The following is a 23,958-nucleotide window of genomic DNA, read 5'->3' on the forward strand; positions in this document are numbered from 1 at the left end:
TGATAACAGTTTTCAAGTACATAAAAGGCTGTTACCAGGAGGAGGGTGGTAAATTCTTTTCCTTAACCTCTGAACATAAGACAAGAAGCAGTGGGCTTAAATTGTAGCAAGAGCTGTTTAGGTTGGACATTAAGAAAAACTTCCTAACTGTCAGGGTGGTTAAGCCCTGGAATAAATTGCCTAGGGAGGCTGGGGAATCTCCATCACTGGAGATTTTTAAGAGCAGGTTAGACAGACACCTGTCAAGGCTGGTCTAGATAATACTTAGCTCTGCTTTGAATGCAGGGGACTGGACTGGACTAGATGACCTATGACGGTCCCTTCCAGTCCTATGATTCTATGATTCTTTGTAGGTGGGAGCAGGCGAAACCTGCTCTGATCAAAATCATAGAATCATAGAATATCAGGGTTGGAAGGGACCTCAGGAGGTCATCTAGTCCAACCCCCTGCTCAAAGCAGGACCAATCCCCAATTTTTGCCCCAGATCCCTAAATGGCCCCCTTCAAGGTTTGAACTCACAATGCTGGGTTTAGTAGGCCAATGCTCAAACCACTGAGCTATCCCTCCCCGCAAATGGAGCATTGCAAACTGGGCCCTCTCCACTATGTGAAAAATTCAGCTGGCATCGTAGCACATTACAGAATTCCTTGGTCCATGTTTGGCTTGACTGCCACAATTTGACCACCCCAATACATATTGTATTCAAGCAGAGACTTGTAGACAGCAAACCATCAGCCATGAAAAATGCCAATAATATGAGGAACAAAGATACTTAAACAGAAAACAAAATTAAGCCAATTGACTGGGGATTATGCTATTCTAATGTAAGGTATCTGCTGTCCCTAATAAACATCTGGATGAGCTGAATACCAGCAGTTCCATCGCTACCTCGCTACAGGTGGATGCAATCAAACCAAAGCACTGCAAGAAAAGCCAAGCTTCTGCACCTCAGCTAGTAAGATCCCAATTTCTCCTCCAACGCTTGTTCATGCAGCATAATCCGAGACCGCCAGCCAATACATCTTATCAGTGCTGATAGCAGGTACCATTGCCTGGCTCAAATCTCATTCAAAGAGCTCCTAATAGCCAGGCAGTTGTTGCTAGCATCTATATATCAATGCACTGAGAAACATGGAAGTAAACAGCTGTGAAGCCATACTGCCTTGTCAGCCGCACCTAGTGACAGATAGGCAAATGGGGTAGTAGCGAAGGATTAGCGGCCATTTCTATCCTCCGTTATTTTCACACAATAAAAGCAATAATGTGGCTTTTCATTTGTCTAAGCACAGCTGAGACCCCGCCCGTCATAGGGACCGTCGGGAGAGTCTAGGCGTACTTGGTCCTGCCTCAGCGCAGGGGGCTGGCCTTGATGAATTCAAGATCCTTTCCAGTCCTACATATCTGTGACTGTATAGTATGTGGACGCCTCGCACTCTAATAGGTTTATCCTCAACACCCAGGTGCAGTAGGGAAGTGCGGTCATCCCCATTGTGCGATGAGGAACTACGATGCAGAAGGGCTAAGTGACTTGCCCAACAGTCACACAGGAAGTCTGTGGCAGAGCAAGGACTCAAATCCAGGTCTCCCACAGCCCAGTGCTATAACCTTCCTCTATTTAAATCCTCAGCTGGTGAGTGGAGCCCAGCAGAGCAACAAAAGATCCCCCTCTCCAATAAGGGGGAGGGCAGCCTATCTAGAGCCTGGTATTACTGGGCATAGCCTACCAAACCGACAAAAGACCCTCATCTGGGGAAGCAGTCAGAGGGGCCCCATTGAGATGGACAGCTCCGGAAATTGAAGTCCTCTGTTTAGACAGAGAACAGGAAGGGTACAGGCAGTGGCAATGCACTCTTTCTCGTCCACATGCCTCAACCCTGACCTGGAGGGACCAGCTCTGGAACAGATGGCAGTTCAGTCTCATGTCCCTCCAGTCCTTGGCCTTTCTGTTGAGACTGCCAACAAAGACAGCAGTTCATGCCAGGAGCTTGGAAGGAGCCTTTTGTGACCCCTGTCCACAAGAACTCAGCCAGCCAGCCGGAGTAGTATCTGTCATATGGTTCTTTTAAAAGCTAACGTTGTTTCTCCTGTGAAGTATATTTGGGTTTCCCTGCCAGGAAACAACCCTGCTCAGCCTTTTAGATTTTCTCACATGGTACTTTCCACATGCAGAGAGCAAGAGATAAAAATCAGCCTCCGTCCCTCTGTCACGCACCTACTAAATTCTCACACACAGCATGTCAACACATAGCCTGGTTCTACCGGTTTTGTGCTCCTAGGGCACAGTTGCACTGAATAGGTCATGACTGTATTAAAACATAGCCGTTCCTGGCTCTGGCACTGACCAACTGGGGGTGACCTTGGGGGCATCACGGCTCTGTGCCTCAGTTTCCCCCTCTGTGACATGGGGGTAATGGTACTGACCTTTGTAAAGCACTTTGAGATCTACTAATGAAAAGCACTCGACATTATTACATTTCTGTGGTACAGTTACTGATCTTTTTCAGGTACATTTAATCCATATGATTTCTCGCACCAGTATATACAATATTGTGCTCTGTTCCTCTGATGTAAATCCAGACTTCTGTTGCTCTCTATGGAGCTACTCTGGATTTGCACCAGCATATATAAGAGCAGAATCGAGTGGCCCCATATCTTTGGGTCATGTGGTGGCACTGATTTTTAAGGATAACTCCCCATGGAAATGAAGAGGGAGCTGTGCTGAAAAGTGGATGGAGACATAGCCCTAGATTTGTGCAACAATGCAGTCCCATCCTGTTTTACAGGATGAAACAAAATGGTAGAGAGAAGCCTAGAATAAACTTCAGGAGAGAGAGAGACAGAGAGAGACAATACAAGGAAGAAGAGAAGAGGTATGTTTTCAGATGCAATTTGAGAGTAAATGAAGAGCTGATGAGACAGATTCAGGCTTCGACAGAAAGAAGGAGAGCATCAGAGGAGAAGGCTCCCACACGAGTGCTGGCAAAATTGCGTGGAAGAGCGAACCGAGGCCAATGGGGGGCTACTTTCTTCTCCATGGCCCTGATCCTGCAAAGACTTACACACCTGCTTAACTTAATGCATGGGAGTGGTGCCAGGTACCAATGCAACGAGTAGTCTGAGTTAAGTACGTGCACCTGTCTCAGCAGGACAAGACTATATATAACTGCCATTGGCTCTCTGGGATGACTCACACAGCAAATTCATTAGAAAGACATTCCACATTGGGCAATTACTAGTTCTGTAGCTGTACAAAGCAGCCCAGGCATATAGCTGAGCAAGCTGACCACAAAAGCAGCTATGCAGCGAGAAACATATATCACAGCACGCCGTCAGGTGAGGACAGCGTCTACCACATTTCAAACCAGCTGCTCAGTAAGTGTTCAGAGCTGAATCCTATCAGGATGCTACGGTTCCGCACCCTGACTCTGTTCCGTTTCCCTAAGAAGCCCAGAGCCCCATTCACTAACCAGACCTCCTCTTGCAATAGAGGAAAGACTGTCGCTTTGAAGGCTTAAAAACCCACATCCTAAAAGCCCGTTTGGTGAGAACGTGAGGTCACTAACCTCGGCTGGCGAGGACGTGAGCTACAGGCTGGCTTCCAAAGCTGGGGTATTTTAGCTGTAGTTTGCAACAGTTGTAATTGGTTGGGTCATCTGCTTGTGGGTTTTGTGTTATATATATATAATTTGGGGCCCCATTCACAGCCCATCATAGACAATAGGAGTCTATTAACTTCATTGGGCCGGACACTTTGTGCTCAGAAAAAGATGACAGCTGTGGTGGATGAAGTCCTCCATTTAGCCACAGAACAAGTACAACATGGACGCTGCTGCAATCATTGCCTGTGAAGGAGCACAGCTAAGGATGAGTGTGATAAATAAAGGGGGAGGGCGGGTAGCTCCCTTTTATGGACAGCCAGTTAGCTATAAAGTCCCTCTTGGTGGCTGTTCTCTGCTTGCTTTACTTGTAAAGAGTTAAAAAGTCCCCCAGGTAAAGGAAAAGGAGTGGGCACCTGACCAAAAGAGCCACTGGGAAGTCTAGAACTTTTTAAAATGGGGGGGGGGACTTCCCCTTTGTCTCTGTTGTTTTTGTTCTCTGGGAAAGAGGGGAAAAGAGCAGTTATGCTATAAAAAACTTTAAGCCAGGTATGATCAGAGAGCATCAGATCATCCCTAGAACTACTTATTTGGAACCCCCAGATGTGTAAGTAGATCAGGAATGCTTAGAAAAATGCAATTAGGTTTATTTCTGATGGCTTGTGGACTCCTCTGTGCTAACCCCAGATGTTTTTGTTTGCTTGTAACCTTTAAGCTGAACCCCCAAGAAAGCTATTTTGGGTGCTTGTTTTTTGGAATTGCTCTTTTAAAATCTAGCAAAAGCCTTAAGTTCCAGATGTATTTTCTTTCTTTTTGTTTTTAATAAAATTTACCTTTTTTAACAGGATTAGATTTTTGGTGTCCTCTGAGGTTTGTGCACATGTTGTTTAATTAGCTGGGGGCAACAGCTAATTTCCTTTGTTTTCTTTCTCAGGGCTTCCCTGGAGCGGGGCTGAAAGGGCTGGAGGGTACCTCACAGGAAGGAATTCCCAAGTGCGCCTTCCTGGGTTCCAAGGGGTTTGCATTTTGGGTGGTGGCAGCAACTACCCATCCAAGGTCAGAGAGAAGCTGTAACCTTGGGAATTTAATACAAGCCTGGAGTGGCCAGTATTAATTTTTTTGAATCCTTGCAGGCCCCCACCTTCTGCACTCTCAGTGCCAGAGTGGGGAATCAGCCTTGACAATGAGAGAATGGGTACTTATATGGTCCCTGTCACTACAGTAGCGATCACCTCAAATTTTAATGCAGTTATCCTCACAACGCCCCTGTGAGGCAGGAAAATACTATCAGCCCTTTTTCACAGATGGGGAATGGAGTCAGAAAGAAGCCTAGAGAGTTACCCAAAGTCACACAGAAAGTGTGTGGAAAACCAGGGACTGGAGTCTGGGTCTTCCCAAGTCTAGGGTAATGCCCTAACAATTGAATCATCCTTCCTTTCTGCCATAACTGCCAGCAAGGAAGCCAATTACTGCCACTAGAAAATGGCCCAGGACAAAAGAACTACATGGGTCTCAGTACAGCATCGGTGACATCACAGACCAGGGGTGAGCAAACTTTTTGGCCTGAGGGCCACATCTGGGTGGGGAAATTGTATGCAGGGCCATGAATGTAGGGCTGGAGAAGGGGGTTGGGGTATGGGAGGGAGTGTGGGGTGCGGGAAGGGGTGCAGTGTGCAGGAAGGGGTGCAGTGTGCAGGAAGGGGCTTAGGGCAAGGGATGCAGGGTGCAGGAGAGATGCAGGGTGCAGGAGGGGGCTCAGGGCAGGGGATTGTGCAGGAGGTGGCTCGGGGCAGGGGGTTGGGGTGCTGAGTGCAGGAGGTGGCTCAGGGTTAGGGTGCAGGAGGAGGTCAAGGCAGGGGGTTAGGGGGTCTCAGGGCAGGGGGCTGGGGTGCAGGAGGGGGTTCGGAGTGTGGGAGGGAGCTCAGGACAGAGAGTGCAGAGTGCAGGAGGGGTTCAGTGTGTGGGTTCCGGCCTGGCGCCACTTACCTCGAGCAGCTCTGGGATGGCAGCAGCGTGCAGCAGGGTTAAGGCAGGCTCCCTGCCTGCCCTGGTCCCGCGCTGCTCCCAAAAGTGGCCAGCATGTCCAGCAGTGGTTCCTGGGGGTGGTGTGGGGCAGGCGGGTCCACGCGCGCTGCCCTCGCCTGTGGGCACCACCTCCGAAGCTCCCATTGGCCGTGGTTCCCCGTTCCCGGCCAATGGGAGCTGCAGGGAGGGGGCAGTGCCTGCAGGTGAGGGCAGCGTGCAGAGTCCTCTGCCCCTTCCCCCTCCCCCAGGGGCTGCAGGGACATGGTGTCAGCCGCTTCTGGGAGCCGCATGGGGCCAGGGCAGGCAGAGAGCCTGCCTTAACCCCGCTGCACGCCGCTGCCACCCTGGAGCTGCTCGAGGTAAGTAGCGCCAGGTCAGAACCCACACCCTGAACCCCTCCTGCACTCTGCACCCCCTGCCCTGAGCCCCCTAACCCCCTCCCCTGAGCCCTGCGCCATGGGGCTGCCAATCCCAGAGGCTGGATTGAAAGCCCTCACAGGCTGGATGCGGCCTGTGGGCTGTAGTTTGCCATCCCGGTCATAGATGATAACAACTGTCAGTCCAGCCCACCCTTACTTGGACTGGAATGTGTTACCTAGTAGGAAGAGAATCCATAACCCAAACCAACCCTGAGCCATCCCGTTCCCTACTTATTCCAATGCATTCATGTACTGCGAATAAGAGGCTGATCCTGAGAGATGTTGAGAACCAGCAACTCCCATGGACTGAGCCCACCTCCCCGGGCAGACCTGATGCGAGGATTTGGGTGGCTAATAACAGAACATAGAAGAGAACATCTGACGTTCGTCTCCTGTTTGAGAGAGACAAGATGGGGCATTTCCTGGGGATTAGTAATCAGCTGGGAAGTGCGGCCACAGGCCCATTAGCCTCCCTCCCATCTGTAATCCATAAGAAATGCCCTTTTCGCAGGTCACTGAGGCTGTTCCAAGCTGTATAAGCTCACAGGCACATATGGCTTGTTCCCCCCCCTAAGGTTACTACAGTTTCACTTAGTGCATACAGGGCATCCCAAGGGAATGAATGCCATGTAGATTAGCCAGGTGGTTAGATACCAAGGTGATGGGCACAGTATAAGAACCTGAATATCTCTCAGCATCTTCTAGCGAGGCCCTGATTCCACCTGGTTGGACCCCTGTGGCTGTGCAGAGCTCCATGTGGATAACAAGGGTCCAATCACAGGATCAGGGCCGAGAATGTTATCATCCACAGAGAAGGTTGTTAGAATATAGATATGCTGGCCTCCCTGTAAAGGCCTATACTTTAAGAACTTAGGTGTATTTTTATCACTTAGCTAATTACAGGGGTATAAAAACAAAGAATCAAAATCACAGTCCACCTGTGCATGGGCCTTCTCTCACTAGGATAGTCTGAGGTCTTGTTCTTAGGCTAAGGCTTTGGCTAAGCAGCTGGTGCAGCCATAAGCTGGGAAACGTAAGGTCATATCCTCACATTCGAAACCAGTCATACTGAAATAAGGTGGCTTTGGGCTGTTAGGAAGACGATCCTGTCCTGATAGTGCCCACCACCACCAGATAAAGAAACAGATCTTAAGATGGTTAAAGAAAACTTAGTTTGATAGCATCCTGTCTGGCAAGAAATCACTTATCAATGGTTGTGGTTGTGAAACCCTCATTTCTGTATTGTTTTATCTTTATGGCCCTCACTTTTTGTCATGCATCCGGCGAAGTGGGTATTCACCCACGAAAGCTTATGCTCCAATACGTCTGTTAGTCTATAAGGTGCCACAGGACTCTTTGCCGCTTTTACAGATCCAGACTAACACGGCTACCCCTCTGATGCTTGACACTTTTCTATTGTTAATCTGTCTGGTTCTCTAATTGCTTCTGTCTGCTGTATAATGAATTTTGCTAGGTGTAAGTTAATTAGGGTAATGGGATATAATTGGTTAGAGAATTATGCTACAATATGTTAGGATTGGTTAGTTAAATTTCAATAAAATGATTGGCTAAGGGATAGCTGAGACTATTACTATATCAACTGGGGTCAAACAGGAAGTGGGGAGGAAGGGAAATTGGAATCATGCTTGCTAAGGGGGGGAATGGGAACAGGGAATGGGGAACAGGGACATAGGCAAGGCTCTGCGGCGTCAGAGCTGGGAAGAGGGACACAGGGTAAATACTCTGCGGCGTCAGAGCTGGGAAGGGAACACTGGGGAACAGACTCTATCGGCGTATATAGAGATAAGCCCAACTGGTGTGAAGGGCTTCGGAATATGCTTGTTTGGAAACTAACCCCAATAAACATTGCATTGTCTGCGCTTCGGACTTCTGGTCTTTTGCTGCTTGATGTCTGCATGACAAGAACCAGGAAGTGGGAGGGTTGAGGGAAAGCCCTCTAGATAACACCCCAGGTCACTAGTAAACCTACAGATACAGTTCTATGTTGTTCCTTTGGGCCAATAAGGAAAGATGGTTTCAGCCCACTGTGGCTCTCTATCACTAGGATATACTCACTATTCATTCCATTACAGAGAACATAAGGATTTAGCTCCTAGGTGTTGTAGTTTAGTAGTACTTACACAGCCATGTACAGGTCCATTTGTCTGTCCTTTACTATTCTGTGTTTTCTTCCTCTCTTCAAATGCTGGCAATATTTCTCATGTTGCTCCACATCCTAAATCCAGGCTTCTTCCACCTACCGACACTAAATGCCTTTAAGTTCTGCTGCGCTGTGCATAAACTTTAAGCTACAGTCAAATCAAACTAAGTTTTTGGGATCTGATTCTCTTTCCTTGACACTGATTTTACATCAAGGTAAATCCACTGGAATTCAGTAGAGTTACTCCAGAATTACACCCCTGTGATATCAGAATCAGACCCTTATGATCATGCTCATGTTTCCTATATAGAATCCTTAGGGTATTGCTGCTTCTATAGTTCATCTCGCCCGGCGTGTGGCTGGTAAAATACTAACCATCATGACTAGAGCTAAGCAGGTAGAAAAATCCATGCAGAGGCTCAGGAAATATGACCAGATCAATACCCCCCAAGCCTCAGAATGCAAGGATTACTGTATTTCAAAATAACTATTGGGACAGGTCAGCCATGGGTGTAATCTGCCTGTATCCACTGGAGTCAATGGACTCATTCTGATCTACACAAACCAGTGACCTGGCCCACAAGCTTGAAATGCCCTATGAGACATGTTAGAGCCAACTTCCAAGGATTCAAAGATGCTGACTGACTTTGATAAGCAACCAGTAATTCAAAGGCTGATGTGAAACCAATGAACCTATTGGGGCAGTGGAATTGAGTTGGAAGTCTCTGGATGTCACTAGAAGTGGACCTGAGCTCCAAACCTGGATTCCTATCCAGATTGCAACTTCCTACATAAGGCATTTCTTCAGAACCAGTTCTAGCTGTCTTATTTCCTATTTTAGTTTTTGCTTCCGATTGTATCCTGTTGGAAGCAAGGAGCTAGTAGGCATGAATAAGGGTGGCAGAACTAGCCCCCCAAGGTTAAAGACGTGCCTCATGAGAGGTCCCAGTTATACCTAATGGTGTAGGGTTATGTGTACTGTCTCTTACAACATAGCAGGGTTCTAAGCAGAAACCATGCAGGATATGTCTAAACTTAGAGCTGGAGACATACTTGCACTAGCTTTGACCAATCTAGTGTGCTAAAAATAGAGAGTATCACCACTTGGTGAGACTAGGTGCCCCAAGAACATACCTAGGGTCTCAGACAGGATTGCACTCAGGGTGGCTAACACCTCCCACCATTCACCCTGCCGTGCTACACTTGTGTTTTTAGTGCACTCACTTGATCAAAGTTAGCACGGTCCGTCTCCTTGACCTGGAAATTAGACCCCCAGCCCCAGTGTAGACATACTCATAGCAAAGCAAAGAAGATAACTTTACAGAATATACTGTTTTCCTTATTCCATAAAGTTCCTGGTTCAGTAGGAAACTAATTATTTACCATTTTCACAGAACAAGGTGCCATCAGTTTGCAGTTTCCTTGAAGAGTTCAGGGAAGGAAACAAAGGGAATGGAACATTTATGTAAGTATGAATTTAGTGCTCATTAAAGCTGCTGGATTGACAGCCAGAGAGACTGAATGATCAGGTTCAAAAAGGCAGGTGCTCTGCACATTGCCCTGTCATTATGGCTCATTTCCAACCTGGAGGAACCACCTCCCGAGGTTAGCATCTCCACAGCGCGTTCAGTCCTCAACTCTGTGCTGAGGCTGGAGTTGTGGTTGTGGTGGTCTGGTGACCGCGATATTTGCCACCAAATTCTTTTCCCTACAGGACACCAGGAAGCTGCCAAATAGTAACAACAACTGCAGGTTGGCTGGATTTGAACTGGAAATACAGAGTCAAATGGTTCTGGAGGTCATTAACAATCTTCTGAGCCATCCAGTCCCTTTTTGAACCTAGCTGAGAAAATTGGACAGAAAGTCTCACAAGAGCAGGCTTCCTTCCAGTATCTTATCTTCAGGTAGGGCAGCACTATTAGCTGCATTTTACAGATGGGCAACTGAGGCACAGAAGGACTAAGTGACTTGTCCAAGATCACACAGGAAGTGTGTGGTGGAAGAGGGAATGGAACCTGCATCTCCAAAATCATAGACGAGGTCCCTAACCCCTGGGCCATGCTTCCTCCATTTGCCAGCCCCCTCTACTTTGGTACATCCAGCCTGTGGGACCGTCCTACCCGGCCCTTGAGCTGCTGGCCGAGGAGGCTACCCCCGACCCCTCCCCTGCTGTCCCGCCTCCCCCACAGCCATGCCGCCACACCCACCTCCCAGGCTTTCCAATAAGCCAGTCCTGCTGCTCTGAGGGGCATGGTAAGGGGGCGTGGAGCGGGGGGGTTGGATAAGGGGCAGGAGGTCCTGCTTATCTGGCAGCCAGGGGAGTAGGGGATGGTTGGATGGGGCGGATGTTCTGGGGGGAGGCAGTCGGGGATGGGGAACAGGGGAGGCGGATAGGTGTGGGTGTCCTGGGGGGCCTGTCAGGGGGTGGGGGTGTGGATAGGGGTTGGGGTAGTCAGGGGACAGGGAGCAGGGTGCGGTTGGATAGGGGGTGGAGTCCGGGGGGGCCGGTTTGGGGTGGAGGGGTCCCAGGAGGGGGCGGTCAGGGGACAAGGAGCAGGGGCGGGTTGGATGGGTTGGGGGTTCTGAGGGGGCCAGTCAGGGGGTAGATAGGGGGCAGGCTTTTTGGGAAGGCACAGACTTCCCTACCCGGCCCTCCATACAGTTTTGCAACCGCGATGTGGCCCTCAGGCCAAAAGGTTTGCCCACCGCTGTCCTAGCTGAATGTAAACCTAGACAAACACAGTGACTGGTTACAACCACCAAGTCAGTGCAGCATCCGAAACAAGCAAAATTATAGCAGTCAGGGGCCTCTGCCTGTGTAGCTAACGACTTGCTAGAGTGGGGGAACTGGCCCTCATTTCCTAAATTCATTCTTCACCTGTTGTGATGGAATGTTTTCACAGACCGCATTTACTCCACCACTCAGGCACCATGCAATTTGCTGAGTCAAGACGCGAGCAGAAATCCCCTTTGTGCAGACAGCCCCAAGTGGAAATAGTGCCAGAGGATTCATCTTAGCTCCCAGACTGTAGCTTGCCACAGGGTGGCTCGCTTATTAGCATGTTCTATCGAGCAGGTTTTCCTCGGAGTTAACCCAGAATGCAAATAAATAAATAAACAAACCAACTAAGGGAGAAGACACAATGACATACCGAGGGGCTTTTTAACAAATGCTTTCAAAATGGCTTTCCCCAGCTCATGGGAAACTAGAATGCCTCAACCTTCCTTCCAAGCATGAAATGCCAACTTGCAGCGCTCAGTCCATATGGTCACGCCCATCATTCCATTCCTTATTCGTCCTCTTTCCAAGCCCTGGCAGGGGGCCGGCCTATCTATAATGGTTATGACTGAGTGAGATTTCTGGCTTCACAGCTGCCCACGATAACCCTGTGGTTATCTCCACTGTACATGGCCTGTTGCTGAATCGCTCCACTGCTTGATACAACAAGCTGTTTTGAGACGTGACACTCTAATGAATTTCTCTGGCCCGAAAGTGCCAACTCAATGTTTTTTGCCTCTAGGCTGTAGCAATAACAGAAAGGAAAAATGTCACTGTTTTGTGTACTTGGAGTGGAAATGGCTTGGCACGATATGTTTCAGACAAAGGGAAACCACTGGACTTCTGCCTTTTGGCTGGTTTTGCCAAAAAAAGATGCAGTGGCGCATTTGAATTTTCATCCTACGTGTAAATGCACTTTCTGTTTTTAAACACACGGGATGCAATCCTGATCACAGAGGTCCCTTCGGGCCTTAGAATCAGACACCCGTGGGAGCTTTTCCATGGACTTTAATGGACATTAGATCAGGCCCACAGAGAGCAGCTGTGACCCACTGGTGACTGTCTGATACAAGTCCCCCGCTAAGCCCAATCCACAGAGGATTTGGGAGTTATAGCACCAGCTGTTTATATTGGGCTGCTCCAGCTCTTAGATATGGAGGTGCCTGGCACAATCCCCAGCACCAGCCAAGATGGCAGCTATTGCAGTCATACTTTGGTGTCAGGGGCTTTTACTCCGGACTAAGAGACAAATGAAACAAGTAAAGTCTCTGGCGTGTTTGTGCACGCTCTTACATGCTGCATGTGAGAGCACAAATTGTCAGTCCCCAGTGGGCTCCTAGAAACGTGGGGGTGCAATGAAGAGAAAAACAACAGACCTATGTACACCACAGTCACAAGAGTAGCTATGGACTTCAGCAGAAAGGATACAACCGTTGTACTATAATGAGCCGGCTAGTGTGTATTTCTACTACTGCCAGTTGCTGGACTGAATCATAGCTGCTTTATCATTTGTATTAACATTGTTCCTTGGAGCCCCAGTTGTGCTAGGCGCTGTACAAAGAGACAGCACAGAAGGACAGTCCCTGTCCCAAACAGCTTACAAAGCTAAGTTATGTGTCCCAGGTAAGGGTGGTCAAACATTTGTCAACGTTTCCGGATAGTTTTGCATTCTGTTCATAGTTCTCCAGTTTTTCAATGAAACAACTCAAAACCAAATGTGCTTCAAACACATTCCCTTCCCCGCTCCCCTCCCCTCCGCCCCCTCTGCTCCGCTTTTTGCCACTGGAACTTTTGTTCAAACTTTTAGAAAAAAAAGTTCCTACTTTTTTCCAAACCCGCCCTACTTATTAGCTCTGTATCGCTAGCAACTAGCAGTATTCTCAGTCCTTACCGATCCTTTTCACTCATCATACACACAAACATTCCTTACCCACTTTCCTTGCAAAGGGAGGCAGCTGTCTATCCAGGTGCTTATATGGCCATTGCTGGACTACATGAGCACCCCCTTCTTTAATTCCCACTCTTAGATGGAGCAAGTCTAAGTGCACGAAATGGGGAACTTAGTACAAGGACGTCATTTGGACCAGGACACCAGTGACTCTTGGAAAGAGTAGCAGGCCTTTTAATGATCACAGTTGGCCAAGAATTCCATTTTACTCCTCCAGACTCCTTCAGACCACTCTGGGGACATCGGTACAACACTGACTCAGAGAAAAGGATCTGAACTAACAACCCCTGGTTTGGTATCAGACTTAGGGTATGTCTACACGGCAATCAGAGGTGTAACTCCAGCACCCATCCAAGCTAGCGTTGATCTAGCTAGCTTGGACAGCAGCAGCAAGCCAGGGCAACAGCCTGGGCTAAGTGCTTGAGCATGTACCCCTGGTCCCAGGTAGACTTGTGCACCAGTGCAAATTTAGCCGCACAAGCTGTTATTTGTGGTGGCTAGATCAAAGCTACCTCAGGAATGTCTACAAGGGCTGTGGTCACTGCTGATTGCAGGGTAGACAAACACTGAGGGTCAGCTAACAGACGAGTCAGGATGTTTCAGCAAACCAATATTTATTACAGCCTCTCCGATCACAATGCATACACCACCCCCGCACCCAGACAGCTGCACTTGCTGGTGTAGGGCTCTTTAAAGGCACAGTGCACCACAGTTTGGGCGTGGGGGAGGGGTGGGGAAGTAAAACAGCATCCAGTTATTGCTGAAATAAAAAGGTCTAACACATCTTGTTACCACCCCTGCCCAGTCTCAGAGGTTTTGGGGGTCTCTTCTACTTGAAAGGCTTTTCTATCAGTGTTGAAGAAGCCCAAGGACAGCGTGGTTCAAAATGGAGCCTCCATGTTTCTCATGACAAGCGGTCAGACACAATGAAAGGGGCTCAGTTATTCACCAGAGAGCTCTCACTGAAGCAGGTTAAAAACCACCCAAAGAACACAGGCAATTCAAAGCATCAGACTACATGAAAGCCAGGACCTTATCTGGTTCTGGAGACTGGTCTCCAACGCTGCTTTTCTCCCATCATTCCTCTTCAGTCACAGGCTTTTATTTCTCCCTACTCTGCGTGAATTCCCCTCACTCTATTTGTTAGCAGTGCTCTGATCTCTTTCTGGGATTCAAGTCTTACGGTCTAATGCTAAGGCACTTCACATTTGCACAGAACAGCTTAGAAAGCCTTCCAAGCAGCCACCAAGGGCTCCTGAAAAATGGCATCCTTCACAAGCTGGGAGGAACTTTTATTCCCGCACCTAGAAAGCCCTTATTAAAAAAGAGGGCAGAAGCCACAGAAAAAGCACATTGACAGCTAGGAAACAATGAAATGCACCTAGACACTGATGAAGTTGCAGTCCCATAAGAGAGGCCTGTTTCTTTCTCAAACTCTAACAGCTCTCCCCAAGTTTGGGCCAGCTTGCAGTGGGGAAGGTCTAAGTTGGATATTAGGAAAAACTTTTTCACTAGGAGGGTGGTGAAGCCCTGGAATGGGTTACCTAGGGAGGTGGTGGAATCTCCATCCTTGGAGGTTTTTAAGGCCCGGCTTCACAAAGCCCTGGCTGGGATGATTTAGTTAGGGATTGGTCCTGCTTCGAGCAGGGGGTTGGACTAGATGACCTCCTGAGATCCCTTCCAACCCTGATATTCTATGATTCTATGACTGTAAAATGTCCGTTTCAAATCTCTACAGATCTGAACATCAAAGGAAGATTTATTTCTTTCTACGTGTGCTGGCCCTGCAGAGCCCCATGGCTAGGGGAGAGAGCACAGGAGTCCACAGGAGCTGACTTTTATTTTTCCAGGCAGGTGTTCCACCCCCACTCTCCCCCAAGGTCCAGTCCCCACTCTGCTCCTTCCCTTGAGGTCCCACTCTCGCTCCACCTCTCCCCGTCCCTCCCCCAAAGCCTCCCTTGCTCCACCTCTTCCTGCCCCTGCTCCGCCCCCTCCCCTGAGGCTCCCCACCTGCCAGCCCCTTGCTGCTATCTGTCCTCCCCCGAGCACCTCCGGCCAGCTGCCAAACAGCTGATCAAGTGGCCCCACCAAACAGCTGTGGTGATGCACCCAAAGGAATAGATTTCTGCACAGGCAGGAATCTATTCCTTCGGGTGCATCACCAACAGGATTATTCAGTAACTTCTACTCAGTTGCATTCATGCAAACCCACTAAAAGCAATGGGGCAGCACAAATGCTCCTGAGGCCCCAGTCTAGCTAGCAGAATCTTTAGCACTGATGGTGATGGCACAAGAAGCAAAGAACCCAGCTTGACTCTCAGATGGCAGCGGGAGCTTGAAGAACTGGCATGTAGGAGCAAAGCCCCCTTATTTTCACTTTAGAGACCGAGGCCCATTTGCTTTGGCAGTTACGGGAGACACAACGAACGCGGGACGCCACAATACCATTTTCAGAGAGCTGCTTTTCACCAGCCTTTACAGAAAGCTCCTGACATCTTCTCCTTCCCAGCAACTAAGCCAAACCATTTCAGTCAAAGAAACGGGGGTGAGCAGAAGGGTCTCTTTCCACACCATCTGTTTGGAACCATTTTAAGTCCAGTTAGGGCCTAACCAACAAGCCACATCCAAAACAGCCTCAAACATTGGTGGAGGGTTGGCAGTCCGGATCAAACGAATGTTTTGAAGCCAGGGCAGAGCAGCTCCAAACGGCACATCCAGGAGGGTAAATACATTTCCCTAGCACACCATCAGTATAACATACATTTGCAGAGATTCATGCACAACTGCTTTTAACCAGGAGTCTTTACACATCAGTCTAAGGGTGTTTTGTTCAGCTGGAAACATTTGGTTCCCAAGATGCAGCCGCAGAATCTCCTCCTTCTCTTACCCTCCTTTAGTCTTCCTGGTGCTATCCTTCCTCCTACGCAAACACCTGCACTTGCAAGTTTTCTGATCGCATTGCTGGCAAAGACGGCCTTTTCTCCCGTTCCCCCTCCCCCTCACATCCCACCATTTATAAGTTTATCTGTGTTCAGGAGCCCTCGTTATCATATGCTCCCTGCTGTCTAGGACAATTAGGCCAGCAGCCACTTCATTTTCCAGACACTGATGACTTATCTTGACAGTTTCGATTTGATTGAATCCTATGCGCTTTGATGCATCTGAAGAAGTAAGGTTTTTACCCACGAAAGCTTATGCTCAAATATATCTGTTAGTCTTTAAGGTGCCACCAGACTCCTTGTTGCTTTTGTGGATACAGACTAACACGGCTACCCCCTGATACTATGCGCTTTGACGGTCTCTCTCCCTCTGAGGCGCGCACACACACACAGAGCATCATGATCCCTGCCAAATCTCTTTCGTTATTTGGTTTCACAGGCCCAGCAAAGGAAAATTTGTTCCAGGAAGCTTTCAGAAATCACCATGTGAAGTTTCCAGTCTGTATTCATTCTGTTTCCTCTAGTGCCACCTAATGGCAGAAAGAAAACTGCACTAAGGATCTGCCAAACTGTTACCTAGAGGTCAGGGTGCTGGTAGCTCTCAGACTATGGGCTTGTCTTCACTATGGCGCCAAATCGGTGCCGCTGCGATCGAGCGTTCTCCCATCGACTTAATTAATCCTCAGTGAGAGACAGAAGCTATGTCAATGGAAGAGCATCCATTTCCCACTGACATCGTGTGCTGTAGACACCGCGTTAAGTCGCTCCTGGGGTGGTTTTTTACAACCCTGAGCAACATAACTTACCTCAACTTAAGCAGTTGTGTAGACAAGGCCTATGTCTACATGGATATCCAAGGTGTGCTTGCACCTTGGGTAGACATACCCATCCTAGCTTTCCCCCCACTAGCCTGGATAAAAGGAGCAGTGTAGATGCAGTGGGGCGGGCTTCAGCAAGGCGCGTAGGTATCTATAGTCCAGGAGAGCTGGCTGTATTTCAAGGAATCCCTGTTGAGGTTACAGGGACAAACCATCCCGATGAGTCGAAAGAATAGTAAATATGGCAGTCGACCAGCTTGGCTTAATGGTGAAATCCTAGCGGATCTTAAACATAAAAAAGAAGCTTACAAGAAGTGTAAGGTTGGACATATGACCAGGGAAGAGTATAAAAATATTGCTCGGGTATGTAGGAATGATATCAGAAGGCCCAAATCGCACCTGGAGCTGCAGCTAGCCAGAGATGTCAAGAGTAACAAGAAGGGTTTCTTCAGGTATGTTGGCAACAAGAAGAAAGCCAAGGAAAGTGTGGGCCCCTTACTGAATGAGGGAGGCAACCTAGTGACAGAGGATGTGGAAAAAGCTAATGTACTCAATGCTTTTTTTGCCTCTGTCTTCACTAACAAGGTCAGCTCCCAGACTGCTGCGCTGGGCATCACAAAATGGGGAAGAGATGGCCAGCCCTCTGTGGAGATAGAGGTGGTTAGGGACTATTTAGAAAAGCTGGACGTGCACAAGTCCATGGGGCCGGACGAGTTGCATCCGAGAGTGCTGAAGGAATTGGCGGCTGTGATTGCAGAGCCATTGGCCATTATCTTTGAAAACTCGTGGCGAACCGGGGAAGTCCCGGATGACTGGAAAAAGGCTAATGTAGTGCCAATCTTTACAAAAGGGAAGAAGGAGGATCCTGGGAACTACAGGCCAGTCAGCCTCACCTCAGTCCCTGGAAAAATCATGGAGCAGGTCCTCAAAGAATCAATCCTGATGCACTTGCATGAGAGGAAAGTGATCAGGAACAGCCAGCATGGATTCACCAAGGGAAGGTCATGCCTGACTAATCTAATCGCCTTTTATGATGAGATTACTGGTTCTGTGGATGAAGGGAAAGCAGTGGATGTATTGTTTCTTGACTTTAGCAAAGCTTTTGACACGGTCTCCCACAGTATTCTTGTCAGCAAGTTAAGGAACTATGGGCTGGATGAATGCACTATAAGGTGGGTAGAAAGCTGGCTAGATTGTCGGGCTCAACGGGTAGTGATCAATGGCTCCATGTCTAGTTGGCAGCCGGTATCAAGTGGAGTGCCCCAAGGGTCGGTCCTGGGGCCGGTTTTGTTCAATATCTTCATAAATGATCTGGAGGATGGTGTGGATTGCACTCTCAGCAAATTTGCGGATGATACTAAACTGGGAGGAGTGGTAGATACGCTGGAGGGGAGGGATAGGATACAGAAGGACCTAGACAAATTGGAGGATTGGGCCAAAAGAAATCTGATGAGGTTCAATAAGGATAAGTGCAGGGTCCTGAACTTAGGATGGAAGAATCCAATGCACTGCTACAGACTAGGGACCGAATGGCTAGGCAGCAGTTCTGCAGAAAAGGACCTAGGGGTGACAGTGGACGAGAAGCTGGATATGAGTCAGCAGTGTGCCCTTGTTGCCAAGAAGGCCAATGGCATTTTGGGATGTATAAATAGGGGCATAGCGAGCAGATCGAGGGACGTGATCGTTCCCCTCTATTCCACATTGGTGAGGCCTCATCTGGAGTACTGTGTCCAGTTTTGGGCCCCACACTACAAGAAGGATGTGGATAAATTGGAGAGAGTCCAGCGAAGGGCAACAAAAATGATTGTTTAGCCTGCAGAAGAGAAGAATGAGGGGGGATTTGATAGCTGCTTTCAACTACCTGAAAGGGGGTTCCAAAGAGGATGGCTCTAGACTGTTCTCAATGGTAGCAGATGACAGAACGAGGAGTAATGGTCTCAAGTTGCAGTGGGGGAGGTTTAGATTGGATATTAGGAAAAACTTTTTCACTAAGAGGGTGGTGAAACACTGGAATGCGTTACCTAGGGAGGTGGTAGAATCTCCTTCCTTAGAGGTTTTTAAGGTCAGGCTTGACAAAGCCCTGGCTGGGATGATTTAACTGGGAATTGGTCCTGCTTCGAGCAGGGGGTTGGACTAGATGACCTCCTGACGTCCCTTCCAATCCTGATATTCTATGATTCTATCTAGGGTTCCAGGCAGGCTTGTACAATACGGTTTTTAACACTAGTGCAGGTAAAGCTGACACGGGCTACGTCTACCTGAGATGCAGTCACACTGTGGACTGCAGTATAGATAGATCTTCAGAGTCCCCAACAAAGATCAGGGCCCCATTGTGCCAAGCACTGTACAGACAATATGGGTGTGTCTACACTGCCATTAAACGCCCACAGCTGGCCTGCATCAACTGGCTCGGACTGTAAATCTGCTGTGTAGACGTTCAGGCTCGGGCTGGAGCCCAGTCCCCTGTGAGGGGGGAGGATCCCAGAGCCCAGCGCAATTACACAGCCCCATAGCTCAAGTCAGCTGACACTGGCCAACTGCAGGTGCTTAATTGACAGGCAGTCACTACCAGCAGGAGCTAATGCTCCAAAGAGACACAAGGTGGGAGTCAGGGAATATTATATCACAGAGGGGAACAGAGGCATAAAGTGACTTGAGCAAAGTCACACAGGGGAGTCTGGCAGAGAGCTGAGAACTGAATGCAGAGCTCCTGACCCCCAGTCCATGAACCTAATCACAAGCTCATCTTTCCATTTTAAAGGCAACACAGCCACTCGCTCTTCCCGATGAAAGCTGCATGGCTTACTCCCTGAGCAGCATGCTAATATCTGTTAATATCAAGCACCAGTGTCAACAGATTATTGCTGCATATGGCCCTGATCTTGTAGCTAGGGGCACAAGGGCTCACCCTGACATCTGTGCATCACTCCACTGGCTTCAGCCACAGCCAAGGGCTTCAAAGGAGGGCATAAAAAAGTCTATGGTGTACTCAGTTGTGAAATAGCCATAGGAACTAGATATTAGTGGCAGTATTCCCATAGTGACCAAGAGCCCCAGTCATGGACCACGGACCGCAAAGTGCTAGGTGCTGTACAAACACAAGTGAATGAACAGGATATATTGACATATTACCAGATAGAGAGAGCATATAAATCAGATACAGGTCAAATTACAAAGGATGAATATAAACAAATAACAAAAGTATGTAGGGACAAAATTAGAAAGACCAAGGCACAAAACAAGATCAAACTAGCTAGGGACATAAAAGGAAACAAGAAAACATTCTACAAATACATTAGAAGCAAGAAGAAGACCCAAGGACAGAGTAGGTCCGTTACTCAATGATGGGGGAAAGACAATAACAGAAAATGTGGAAATGGCAGAGGTGCTTAATGACTTCTTTGTTTCGGTTTTCACCAAGCAGGTTGGTGGCGCCTGCACATCTAACATAGTGAATGCCAGTGAAAATGAGGTAGGATCAGAGTCTAAAATAGGGAAAAAACAAATCAAAAATTACTTAGACAAGTTAGATGTTTTTAAATCACCAGGGCCTGATGAAATGCATCCTAGAATACTCAAGGAGCGGACTGAGGAGATATCTGAGCCATTAGCGATTATCTTTGAAAAGTCATGGAAGATGGGAGAGTTTCCAGAAGACTGGAAAAGGGCAAATATAGTGCCAATCTATAAAAAGGGGAATAAGAACAACCCAGGGAATTACAGACCCGTCAGCTTAACTTCTGTACCAGGAAAGATAATGGAGCAAATAATTAAGCAATCAGTTTGCAAACACCTAGAAGATAATAAGGTGATAAATAACAGTCAGCATGGATTTGTCAAGAACCCTGTACTTTCAAGTTGAGAGACAGTCTAAAGATGCTTTCAGGTGTGTTCATGTAGAGAAGCATGAATTTACAGTATTTGATGTATACGCTCTCTCTATCCTGTAATATGTCAATAAATCCTGTTTGCTCATTCATTTAAGCAAACTGGGATTTTTGCTTGTAACATCTCAGATATTTACTACCTGATGCTTTCTAAGGCTGTGTGTCTTCCCTGCAAACTGTAGGGATGTATTTATATCAAGAGCTAACTCCAGTTAGCTATCTCAATATAAAATCCTAGTTAGAGACAAGACACTGTATTTACCTTGGTGTCGCTAGTCACGGGCAACCCCAGGTAGAAGGCATACAGTAGCATCTCAGAGTTACGAGCACCAGAATTACAAACTGAGCAGTCAACCACACACCTCATTTGGAACCGGAAGTACGCAATCAGGCAGCAGCCAGGGGGAAACAAATACAGTACAGTACTGCGTTAAACTACTAAAAAATTAAGGGAAAGCAGCATTTTTCTTCTGCATAGTAAAGTGGCAAAGCTGTATTAAGTCAGTGTTCGCCTGTAAACTTTCGGAGGAACCACTATAATGTTTTGTTCGGAGTTACAAATATTTCAGAGTTACGAACAACCTCCATTCCCGAGGTGTTCATAACTCTGGGGTTCTACTGTACATTTGACCTGAATTAATAAACAATAATGCCTCTGTCTTCTATTAGGGATACAAGGTGGGTGAGGTAAGATCTTTTATTGGAATAACTTCTGTTGGTGAGACAAGCTTTTGAGCCACACAGAGCTCCTCAGCATGTTTTTGCTTTTATAGAACTTATCAGCAGATTCCAAAGCACTTTACAAAAGGAGGTTATCCCCATTTTACAGATGAGGAAATGGAGGCACAGAACTTAAGAACTACCGTACTTGCTTAGACCCTTAGTGCATTTAGCCTCGGGGTCTCAAACAGGGGGTCATGACTCCTCAGAGGGTCACGAGGTTATTACGTGAGGAGTTGTGAGCTGTCAACCTCCACCCCGAAACCCCACTTCACTGCCAGCATTTACAATAGTGTTAAATATAAAAAAGTGTTTTTAATTTATAAGGGGGTGGTGTCACAATCAGAGGCTTGCTGTGTGAAAGGGGTCGCCAATTTAAAACTTTGAGAACCATCTAGCCCCGCATCCTGTCTCTAGCAGTGGCCTGTGCCAGAACTTCAGAAGGAGTGTACAGAGCAGGTCAGTTGGAGGGATCCACCCCTATTTTCCCTTCCCTGCTTTTGGCAGTCAGAAGTTTAGGGTAACCCCAAATATTGGGTTTTGTCCCTGACCATCATGGCTAATAGCCATTGCGGGACCTATTGTCCATGAACCCAGTTATACTTTTGGCCATCACAACATCCCATGGCAATGAGTTCCACGAGTTAACTGTGCTCTGTGTGAAAGAGTACTTCCTCTTGTTTGTATTAAACCTGCTGCCTGTTAGTGTCATTGGGTGACTCCTGGTTTTTGTAGTGTGGGAAAGTATAACCACTCTTCTATTCACTTTTTCCACACCAGTCATGATTTTATAGATCTCTCCCTCCTCAGTCATCTCGTTTCTAAGCTGATCACACCTAACGCTTTTAGTCTCTCCTCATATGAAAGCCATTCCCCACCCTTTCCAGGTTTTGTTGCCCTTCTCTGAACCTTTTCCAGTTCCACTCTATCGTTTTTGAGATGGGGCAACCAGAACTGCACATGGCATTCAAGGTGTGGGTGCACAATGGATTTATATAGCAGCATTTGATATTTTGAGTCTTATTTTCCATCCCTTTCCTAATAGTTCCCAACATTGTTATTTTATTTGACCACTGCTGCACGCTGAGCTGAGCAAACTAACCACAGCAACTCCAAGATCTTTCTTGGGTGGTAACAGCTAAATGAGACCCCACCGTTGTATACGTATAGTTAAGATTATTTCCTACTCCACCCCGCCCATATGTCTTATTCTTCACTCATCCATGTTGCATTTTGTCACTCAAAAAATGAAGCCACTTGCCCAAGGTCACCTGGCAGGCCAACAGCAGAGCTGGGAACAGATCCCAAATCTTCCAAACCCCCATTGGTGGTCTGCCCGCAAGGCCACACTGAGGTAGAAGCAGGGACGTGCACGGGAATTATCACTTTTGGAGGGGCATGTTCTGTGCCCCCACCGTGACCCCAGAGCCAGAGCAGTTCTGTGCCTCTGCCGATTATGGGGGGGGGACCTTGCCCCTGCTTTCCTTCCTCCTCCCCCCGTGTGCACACCCATGGGTAGAATCATAGAATATCAGGGTTGGAAGGGACCTCAGGAGGTCATCTAGTCCAACCCCCTGCTCAAAGCAGGACCGATCCCCAATTTTTGCCCCAGATCCCAAATGGCCCCCTCAAGGATTGAACTCACAACCCTGGGTTTAGCAGGCCAATGCTCAAACCACTGAGCTATCCCTCCCCCCAGGGTAGAAGTAACCTGTTCCTTATCTCCTCTGAGAGAAGGTTACTGCAATGTAAAAAAGCATAACTGTTAGCAGTGAAGACAGCATAAAGGAACAAAACTAATCCAAGGGAAACAACAGTCTGTAGAACTAAATGTTGGATTCAGGGGACTGGGAAACTTTGTCTGCCTAGTGCACAGCACCACACAAGTTACACAGAAGGACAATATATGGGCCTTCATATTGAGATTACATTTCTTCCTAATCCCTGTTGATGGTCAGCTGATGCCAGGAAGCATCCTATCTGTGGCTAACCCTAATGTTTATCCTAGTTACTAGTATGGGCCAGTCTTACTTATAGAAATGTCTAACCCTTTCATTTTTTTTAATGCACTATGCTCATGCTCAGGCAGCCCAGATACAAGTCTGACATGATTGATTGGGATCTCTATTAACAGGAAAGCCTGGGGACAGATTGCTTCCGCTGGCAGGTAGCCCAGTTGCCTTCATCAACATTCGGGGCCATGCTGCGTAGAAGGGGCTATGAACTGTTTTGACATCCCCACTGAGTGTTATGTTGTGTCTCTCTGTTTCTCTCTTATCCAAATGGAAATAAGCTAATTAGAGAGCACACCTGGGTGAAAGCAGGTTCACCTCAATTTTGCATGGGATTAAGAAGAATGAAAGCACCCCTGGACACTGGTAGGCATGGTAGAGAGAGACCCAGACAGGCCACCAGAGCAGCAAGCCCATTACTGCACAGATGGCTCAGCAGAGGAGCGTAGGCTGAAGGCAAAGCTGGGTGCAGAACTGGGGATGGGGGAGGAGCTGGAGCTAGAGTTGGAGTTGGTCTGGGAGCAGAGCTGTGGCGGGGGCCAGACCTGAGCTGCGTGGGGGCTGGTCCAGACCTCGTGGGGGCTGGCCCAGGCCCTGCTGCATGCACCCCCCCCAAAAAATACATTCCTCCACACCCCCTAGGGGGGCACGCCC

The 23,958-nt window shown here is 47.9% G+C and overlaps 1 protein-coding gene across 5 annotated transcripts in view; it reads right to left on the minus strand.

Moving 5' to 3' along the window:
- SEC22C (SEC22 homolog C, vesicle trafficking protein) overlaps positions 1-23,958 on the minus strand; it is a 195,311-nt gene that overhangs the window by 79,065 nt on the left and 92,288 nt on the right. The window lies entirely within an intron of this gene.

The sequence above is a fragment of the Caretta caretta genome, chromosome 2 (genome assembly GCF_965140235.1).
Source record: "Caretta caretta isolate rCarCar2 chromosome 2, rCarCar1.hap1, whole genome shotgun sequence".
NCBI lineage: Eukaryota > Metazoa > Chordata > Testudines > Cheloniidae > Caretta > Caretta caretta.